Source organism: Eretmochelys imbricata, chromosome 8 (genome assembly GCF_965152235.1).
Source record: "Eretmochelys imbricata isolate rEreImb1 chromosome 8, rEreImb1.hap1, whole genome shotgun sequence".
In the NCBI taxonomy this organism is placed as follows: domain Eukaryota; kingdom Metazoa; phylum Chordata; order Testudines; family Cheloniidae; genus Eretmochelys; species Eretmochelys imbricata.
In genome coordinates, this window is record NC_135579.1 from 89,780,033 (window position 1) to 89,790,723 (window position 10,691).

Below are 10,691 nucleotides of genomic sequence, written 5' to 3' on the forward strand. Positions count from 1 at the left end.
AACTTAGCTAAATACTACAATTAAAACATAATGGATTAGTACCTATATAAGATGTAGTTTGGGATTTTTACCATGCAGTCTCATAAATTCTACTCAAACCCAATTACAGAACACATTTATAATTATGATCGAGGTATCTACATTTGCATAGATATGGACTGTTCAACAGGTGTCTTGGGTTTTCAGTTTAAGACTCACACAACTTGACTGCATAGGCGCTGGAGCACCCACGGGGAAAAATTAGTGGATGATCTGCACCCATCGGCAGCCAAGCTCCCCATAACCCCCGCCCCACCTCCTCCTCCCCCCCGAGCGTGCCGCGTCCCCGCTCCTCTGCCTACCTCCCAGCGCTTCCCACCCAGCCGCCGCCAAACAGCTGTTTGGCAGCATTAGCACGGTCCAGGAGGGAGAGGGAGGTTTTAAAAAACTTGAATGTTTAACTAAATTCAAAATTCAAAAATTCATATACTTGTTTTGTTAAAATATTATTGCTGTTGAAGAAAAAAATCCAGAATACTTAATGTTGTTGTTTTAGTTAAATAAAACAATTTAAATGTCTGTCTGGTGATGTTCTCCTCCTAATACAACATGGCAAGAAAATCCTGCAAATATTAATGATTAACCTGTTGAATTGGAGGTATTTATGAAGTCACTTGGAGGTGAACTATCTGCTTCAATTGCCTTTGGTAAGTGAAATAACAAAACAATCATTCATTTTCTGATATAGCTGTAAAACTAAATATGAAAAGTTTAAAAAAAAACACTTTAAAAATGTATAGCGTGTACCTTCTAAAAATGAAAACTACATCTATCTCTGAGTTGTCAAGAGTATGTATTAAGGTTATAACAAACAACAGGAATGCACTTTTATGTAGAAATCCATGATTAAATCGAGTCTTCCTGACTAGTGATTTAAATCAAATCCACTGTGGAACAAAGAACTTTATTATAATAAAGAAAACAGTATTATTGCTAATGCTAGCTTCTGTCTTCTTTGGTCTCACTGTGGAGCTTCTCGGTAAAACTATCTGCAGCCCCCACTACTGCTTGGCTTCCTGTTACAGACTTAAGAGACAACAAACACACACACATCCTGTATAATCAACAAGTGCTCAGTTCAAAATCCTAAATTATAAATACAAATGAGTCACTGGCTTTGTCAGCCATCCAGATCTGATCATCTACTGACCTTGAGAAAAGTTTCCTCCAATTGATTCACCGATATCAAATTCCCAAAAGAAGTAGACTCCAGTCCAGTAGGTTCAGAACACTTCAACAGGATAATCTCCCTTCATTAAGGTTGTGGTACCAGTATTCTTCCTACTAGGGCCAGGGTACATTTTGGGCTGTATCCCAATGATCAAAGAAGAGAGCCCAAGATCTCTTAGATTTAGTGTTTCACTGCCTCTACTTAGGATAAAGATTTTCCCTTCTGGTTGGTAGTGCTGTTCTGATCTGTCAAACCATAAACAGCTGAGCTGGGCTTACTCTGGGGACTGATGTGGGATTTCCCCTATTAGTTCTGCAGAGTTAAGGTAGGGTCATATTAACATAGAATACTTATCTATCAGTACTTTTCCCTCCACTAGTCCATCTTCTAATAGGTGGACATGAAATCTTGAAGTAATATACCAGCTACAGCTCTTCCTCCAAACATGTCCAGAATTACCATAGAGTCTATGGTAATTCTGGACATGTTTGGAGGAAGAGCTGTAGCTAGTATATTACTAACAGATAGAAATGGGGGGGTTATATTTTACATGATATAATAACTACTAATAACATATACAATTATATATTTCTTTGGAAACTGGATCACAAAAGGGAAAGGGGGGGTTCCTCTTTCACCATGCACCAGGAATTTGTGGTTAGTAGGCCAGCTGTTTCTCAGCGTGAGAAAACAGCTCCTGAAGCACAGAAAACATACTGTGTTTGTTGTATCAGGAAATCAGACTTATATTGCACTGAAGTACATAATTATTGTTACTGTCCATTTTTTATAGGTATTATCACAATTGTGCTATAAAAGTATCTCATCTTGACTCTGGCACATCTTGATCTCCTGGTAGGAAATTCCACAGCCAAGAGAACAGGTCCTGACCCAAGTCCCTAGAGTTTCCTCTTGAGGACTGTCAGTCACAGAGTTCCCATCAATAGCTGCCACAGAGAAGAGGCTGACACACACAGATATCTGGGCCCTATCCCATTAAAGGGCTTAAAAATCAGTGCCACTACTCTGGTTTGCATTAGATTCTGATGGTGCTACTTCGAAGTAGAGCATGGAGCATCAGTGAAATATGTGCTCTCATTTGTCCCTCTTAGTACATAGACCACAGGTTGATGTATCAGATGCAGCTTCCATGTTGCTTTCACAGTACAACCTAAGGAGAACACTAAGCAGGTTCACAGTGATCCCTACAACTAGATCCATAACCAAGAAAAAAAGTCATACTTGTCTCGTTAGAGGAAGATGACAAAGGAATCTCTGGTCACTGTTTCCATTCTGGGTAACCAGACAGTGATTAATCAAACAAGACTTTGAGACCAGGCACTAATATCACCACCGCTAAGATGTCCTGGATAGAAAATGAAGTCACAGCTCCTGTCAGTTCCTTAAAGTGCTTGCTTTTTCCTACTACCATCACATCCATCTAACTTGGATTTAGTTTGGGCAGCTGCTTTTTATCCTAGTTCCAATAACATTCAGAAACCAGGAAACAGTACTGTGCACATTTGTAAAGCAAACACAGAGCTAGGGGTCATCTGCAGATTCACTGAACCTCTCCAGAACTCTGATATAAGAGTTGGGCAAAAGAGGATGACAGAACTGAGCCCTGTGGGATTCCACAGAGGGGCACGCTTAGGGTAAGATAGCAGCTGCTGCTCCTGTTGTGTTAGATTGGGCCCCGAGTTTAGTGACTCCCCCCACCCCCCAGTGTGAACAATTACTTTTTTTAGAAAAATGAAGACAACTAAAAAGAGTTAAGGGGGAAAATGCAAATATTCTAATAACAGTTACAGAAAATAGGGAGCAAAATATAAGCACTCTGAAATAAGCAGGTTTGTTACTTCCTTACTTGGAAATGAAGAGTAATTTTTAATGCCACACACTTGAAGCTGGATCTTTTATTGTCTCTTACATAATTCTAACTACAATTAGTTGGTGGGAAGGAGCAGGGGGAAGTCAAACCACTATGGCAATGACAGATCTACAAGTCATGATCTCCAAGAGACAAAGCTGCACCAGATACTGCAGGAACACTACTGACTATTATCACAAAGGTGGTTTAAGCATTTCTATTCTAGCCACCTGTTTTTCAGTCACTTTTCAAGCTGAAATTTTCCAGCCTTGGCCTCTGTCCAAATAAATTAGTTGGTACTCAGGCTTTATAAAGTGCAATGTTCTGTGGCTTGCCAGAGTAGAAAAATGGGCAGAATAATCAACTTTTCTAAGATCAGATTCTGGGCTTAGAAAATGTTTACAAACCTAACATCACCCAGGGGCTACCATCCAGCACCATCTATCAAGATGCAGTAACAGCACTTAAGGTAAGTGTATGCACACATATGCAGTGCAGGAAGAGATAATACAAGAAGGCTGGCTATCTTTCTGCGCTGGTTGTGATGGCAATGGAAGGAGACAAGTCTCCTGTAGCCTGTCCCTGTAGCTTAACATCCTGGGCAGGTGTCGAGCTATTCTACCCCAATGCACAAATAGTGGGTTTTTTTTAATTGCAATAGCATCTAGCACTATAGGGTCAGGGCTCCACCATCCTACACACTGTGAAAACAAATCATAAGTGAAAGCCCCTGCCTTGATTAGAGACAAGTATGACAAACAAGAGAATGGAAAGGGGGAGGCTGATGAAACTTAAGACAGGCAATTACAAAGGTGGCCTTTATTGCACAATGCACTGGGATGACTAGAAGGGGAAAGGATTCCAGACCCAGACCCATCAGTTTTATAGCAGAAATGCAGTTGGAAACAGCTGGTGGTTTATACCCTCCTGCCTACAGGGCCTTTGGTAATTTGCAGATGAAGTGAATTGAAAACTTTTAACTTTTCTTCTAGATTCTCTCTCTCCCGTCCCCCAGCTGCCTTGGTAATGCAAACATGTACTTTCTTTATACATTAAACATGCAATTTAAAAATAAGGGGTGTGATATCAAAAAGGTCCAGCCAGTCAGAATATTAAGTGACAAATAGTGTTGAGTCACTTAAGCTGTTATTGTTAATTTGACCGACTGGTTAGGAGTTTAAGGCCTATTTTGCAACTTTTACCCATCCAAAGACAAAGGGTGACATCCTGGCCCTGCTGAAGTCAACGGTAAAACTTCCATTGACTTCAGCGGGGCCAGGGATTCACCCAAACATGTGAGTTAGAGCTTCAGGATCCGGGCCTTATTTTGCTGGTGGTTTATTTAAACTGGCTAAAGATTGACCAAGCTGGGCTCAGAAGACCCAAGAATCTCAGAGGATGGATCCCACAGAAACGTAATTACCTGAAGATCATGTTTCAATTTTCTCAGTTTTCTTTCATTTGCTTACAAAAAAAAAAAATCTAACAGCTGCTAATTAATGGGAAATGGGAACATAATATTGTGAGCACACACACAGCCCCTGCCTTCAAAAATAAAAAACTATCACAGCTGTTTTTAAATATTAAATAGACTTAAAAACAAAAAAACAAAAAAACCCCACACAGAACATCCTAGAAATAATGCTTATGCATACAGGCAGCAGGCTCGATTTTCAAAGGCACCGAGTATGTGCAGCTCCCGTTGACTTCAGCAAGACCTGTGGGTCCTCAGGCAGCACCTCTGAAAATCAGACCACTGGATTTTTATTAGATTTGTTCATTTTTGTATAGAACGTTCTAAGTAAATGAAATACTTTGGAAAATAGAGGTGAAACTGATTTTTAGTGAAAGTTTTTCTTATGGATTATGCCAAAATTTTAATCATAAAGACCAAGGTCCTTCATTTCTCCATATACTAGGTACTATATAGTCAGCAACAGAGCAAGTATCCCCACATCACCTCACCAAAGTGCCTCAGTTCTGAACCACAAGAAACTATTGAATGAACATGAAGGCTAGGTAGCCCTTTAATTAGCCTCTCTTCCAAGACTGCCAACAAGAGCTCCGACTAGTCTTAAACATGGTAATGGGTTCTCTGAGGCCACCTATTTATTAGGAACAAGACTGAGATCACCGGCTCATTTCCTAAACATCTAAAGTGCTTCACATAACTCTCATTTAACATTCCACTCCTTGGAATCCAGGCCAAAATTTGATAAAAGAATTTTTGCACTTCCTACTCTGCCTTAAATATATTCTCTATAATCTATAGTTTACATAGGCTCACGATGCAAATTCACTGAAGTGACCGAGGTTTCCCAAATATTGGCTATTTTAAAGTACTACTAGAAAAAATTGTAACTGTTGTTCTTTGTAGGCACAAAATGTTTCCTTCAGCACTCAATTCTGCACTATTGAATGCGTTCACTTTATTCCCTCTATGCAGAGCTGCTGTAAATATTTGACATTTGAAGCTTTCCTGTATAGCTGCACGTGGTAGTTAAGGGTTTTTCAGTGTTTTCATTATAAATGCTATTTATAACTTGTTTGCCAGTAATTAGTGGATTAAATTTCATGGTAAGTACTGTTTTGTCATTATGGACCCTAATGGCTCCTATAGTGTCAGTGATTCACAGATTAATGAACGGTCTACTGCATGTTCATTGAGACTTGTTTTCTGGTGACGTGGACATTAAACAGGAACCGGGTGGGGGAAAAGAGTCTGTGGCCTTATGCCACAGATGCTAACTGTCTTCGTGGAAGACTGACGTACTATCTAATGCAGAAACAGGTTTAAAAAAAAAATCCACAGTGATAAGTTGTAGTTCTCACTGGAATACTTACAGATATTTTTCATTGTATATCTCTAAACTACATATGGGTCCTTTCCTACTTTTCCCATCAATACTAAGGGAGAAAGAGGTCCATGGATCAGGTAAAGTTCTCTCTCTGGCCAATTCCTGTAATTGATTTGACAGGTCACTTTTAGGTTACAACTTCTTTAAGAAATGTCTTCAGTGCCTGATTAACATAAGCAAACAGCACTGAATGTGTATATCTTAAAAGAGCTGCACTACCTCCATTCCTCTTCCCTATAACCCAAACTAAGGGCATGTCTACGCTTACCTCTGGACCGATCGATCCAGCGGGGGTCGATTTATCGTGTCTAGTGAAGACGCGATAAATCGACCGCCGAGCACTCTCCCGTCGACTCCGGTACTCCACCGAAACGAGAAGCATAGGCGGAATCAATGGGGGAACTTCAGCAGTCAACCTACCGTAGTGAAGACACCACGGTAAGTAGATCTAAGTACGTCAACTTCAGCTACATTATTCACGTAGCTGAAGTTGCGTAACTTAGATCGATCCCCTCCCCTAGTGTAGACCAGGCCTAGCAGTCAGTTACCTCTAAAAAGCAGGTGAGGAACAGCACAGCTCTATAATAAAGAACAAACATTTTCTAATTTGGGTGCCTACAGTTAAGAGGCTAAATATGAATTTAGGCACGATAGTAAAGGTGGCCTGATTGTTCTAAGACGCTGAGCAAGCATAACTCCCATTGACTTTCTGGGAGATGTGGATATTCACTACTGAAAAATCAAGTCACCTTGATGGAGATGCCTAAATTAATCATTTAGATGTACAACTTTAGGCATTTTTGACAAATGTAAAAAACCAGGGCACATTTATAGTAACTCCCAGCAGCGTAACTTCTGACCAAGCTACAGTATTTCTAAAGAAATATTCTTGTATTTTTGTTAATAAATAATCACAGTCTATTTTTTACATAAGAAAGGTCTTTCTGTACAGATTCTGACCCTTTTTTTGTAATGTGCAAGCCCCACATGATGCAGTCCAGAGTTAGCCATATTACACTAAGGAACCAAAAAAAAACAAAAAAACATCATGGAACAGGCCATCCAAGTGCCCTGAGAGAAATACAGAAAAAGAACCCCTCCACTAATCACAGTCCCCTACTTGTCACCTACCACCCCACACTGGAACCCATACAGGGTCTGATCGAACAATTGCAATCCATATTTGATGGGGGCCTTATCCTGAATTTTTTTCCAAACCTCCTCTTCTGGCCTGCAAACAACCCCCCAAGCTCATCATCAGAAGCATGCTCCCCACAGACCAGGGCACATGAACTCACAGGGACACCAGACCTTGCCAGAACAACAGATGCAAACCCTGCGGACACATCTCTTCTGCTTCAATGATCAATACTACCCCCCTCCCCACACACACACACTAACACCTTGCAAAATCTCTGGGTCCCACAACAGGTGTACCACCTAATCCAGTGCATCAAATACTGCAACAACAAGAGTATATAGGAGAAACCAGACAAATCACTATGCTCTTGAATGAACTCACACAGAAACATGATAAAAGTCAAAACACCCTCTCACCCGTCAGTGGACACTTTTCACGGTGCAAATCACTCCATATCTGACCTATTAGCCCTCGTCCTCAAAGGAAATCAGCACAATGCCTTCAAAAGACCAACACAGGAACTTAAATTCGTAACTCTGCTAGATACTAAAAATCAAGGTCTCAGTAGAGGCACTGATTCTATGGCTCATTACAACAGTTTTTAACGTACTAATCCTCCTTTTTCCTATGACTGCAGAGGTGTTAATTGCGCACTTCATTTTAAGTGGTTTCCTGCAACATGTGTTATCCATTTATGTTTAACAATCTGTCCCATCTTGTATTTAGCTGGTGACACTCTGGTTACTTTTTCAAGACCTGAAGAAGAGCTCTGTGAAGCTCAAAAAACTTGTATCTTTATCTTCCACCAACCGAAGCTGGTTCAATAAAAGATATTAATTACTTCCTCCACCTTGCCTCTCTCGTATCTTGGGACCAACACAGCTACAACACTGCAAACAAAAAAAGTAAATATGCAGACCTATTCACTTTCATTTCCCAAGTCCTACTTATACCCTTTTGAAATTATTTCAAAACTGTCATTTTATTGGCTGTCGTTTTTACAATATTAGCAACACATTATTTTTGATTTTTTTTTCTAAGTAACAATCTAAGGCAAAAGTATAGGCTAATAGATTGTAAATAGAAAATAAAATAAATCAGATCATGGGATCTATTCATAGATTTGTATTTTTAAGCCTATATATTATATATATTATGACAGGGTCAGGCCAGATGGCTACAGGAGAGTAATAGAAGGCAGCTATATTAGCCCCAGATTAAGTAGGTCCCTTTTCCCTGGGTAAGGTAACAGGCAAGGTTCCAGAACAATCAGGAACCTTCTGGAGACAAGACAGACAGGCTGATTAGAACACCTGCAGGCAATCAAGAAGCTGCTAGAATCAATTAAGGCAGGCTAATCAGGACACCTGGGTTTAAAATGGAGCTCACTTCAGTTTGTGGTGTGTGTGTGTGAGGAGCTGGGAGCAAGAGGCACTAGGAGCTGAGAGTCAGAACGCATACTATTGGAGGACTGAGGAGTACAATCATTATCAGACACCAGGAGGAAGGTCCTCTGGTGAGGATAAAGAAGGTGTTGGGAGGAGGCCATGGGGAAGTAGCCCAGGGAGTTGTCGCTGTCACACAGCTGTTCCAGGAGGCACTCTAGACAGCTGCATTCCACAGGGCCCTGGGCTGGAACCCAGGACTAAAGGGTGAGCCCGGGTTCCCCCCAAACTTCCCAACTCCTGGTCAGACACAGGAGGAGTTGACCTGGACTGTGGGTTCACGAAAACAGCCACACTAAGGGCTGCCATGAAGCTCTAAGGCAAGCAAATCCACCAAAAAGTGCAAGACCTACCAAGGGTAGAGGAGGAACTTTACCACTATATATATATATGCGCCAACTTCAGACTTCAAAATGTATCTCTTTGGCTAACGTCTGTTGCTGGGACTAATTCCAGGAGAACTCAACACATTACTTACTTGGCAAATGTCTGGTTCCTTGTGGAATTAAACTCAATAGCAAAGTGGACTCTGACTGTTTTGTTAATATGTTACACACTCCAACTTTTAAGAAAGTATGAAAGAAAGTCTATAGCAAGCTGGTCAAGAAGATGCAATGCAGAATGTCTTTGTTCCACAAAAACCAAGCTGCACTTTTCATTGCTATTAAGATAAAACAAGGCAAGCCGCATTCACATTTGGTGAAAGAAATAAAAACACAGTTCAGTTTTCCTCTTACATCATTTCATTAATTAGCTGCTAAGACAACTGGGGCTGAAGGCCATTTGGGGGAGAGCCATCACATACTACTGATGATATATCATTATTGTTTTTAAGACTATACACCCGGGTGCTGCAATAATTTTTATAGTGGGGATGCTAAGAGCAATTAAACCAAACTGTAAACACTGTATATAATGGAAATCTCTTCAAGCCGGGGGTGCAGCAGCATCCCTAGCTCCAACTCCTACGAATATACACATATTCCAGTAGTGCCAAAAAGAGACATAGAAGCTACCCTGTCCATAAACAAGAGCCACCCTTACCCCTGTTACCCATAAATTATCCTGTATCTATTGTAAACTCAGGTTCAAACTTGGCTTTATTTCCAGGGTATTTTCAGGCTAAAGAGTGCACAATATTACTTTCCAACTCTTTTGTAATCATAGTTCTTAGAATTTTTAAGCAAGCCCAAGGCTGGCTTCAGTCGCAGGCTGGGCACGCTACCACCTGGCTGAAAGGGCTGTGTCCAACTCCCAGACCCCCTTTCCCCACAGGGACGGGGCTGTCCACTTCTCGGAGAGAGAGATGCAGAGTTAACTAGAAGGCAGACCCTTCGCTGCACTTCTCACGAGTCCCGTCCGTCATGAAGTATTCAATCACCTGCATAGTTCGCGCCCGACACCTGTCCTACAGCGGGACAAAAGTCACCCCTCTCAGAAAGCGGGACTCGCAGGGGGATTTGTTCTGTTTTAATATGGAGGAGTTAAGTGGGTCCTAAATCCTGGCTTCACTGACCAGGCTGATCTTCCCGGGAGGAAGCAGCAGCAAGCTTGCTTTTATGAATACGTCGGCGGGGGCTTCCCCCCCGCCTGGCTCCCGTCCAGCGGAGGGGAAGCGTCCCAGGCTGGGAAGCACCCTGCAGACCCTACGTCAAACGAAGGGGCTCCCCACGACACGGCTGCTTTGGGGGGGCTCTCGCTCTCCCCCTCCCCCAGCGGCCGCCGCCAGGAGCTGAACGCGTTGCAGGGCGGGCAGCAAGCCCGGTCCCGGCGCGGGGGCCAGCACGTACCTTTCCGAGTGCACTCAGCCGGGCTCGCGGCGAGCTCAGGACTTTTGGGGGGCGGGCGCCTCAGCCCGCTGTGGCGGCCCCTTCCTCCGCCCGGACTCTCCACGCGTGTCGCCCTGCGGGGACCATCTCTCCCTGGGACGCCTCGTCCAGCCCCCCGCCTGCTGCCGGGCGGAGCGAGCTGGCAAAGCGCCTTCAGTGCACGCTCCGCAGCGGGGCGTGGGTCCAGCCGCCCGGAGGAGGAGCAGGGAGGCGGCCCGCGGGGCCAGGCGGCGGCTGCCCTCTCCTCCCCACCTGGGCAGCGGCCGCCGCAGCTCCCACTGCCGGGGCTGTCGGAAGCGGCGGCTGGCCAAGCGCTGCAGCGAGCATCACGTGGCGCT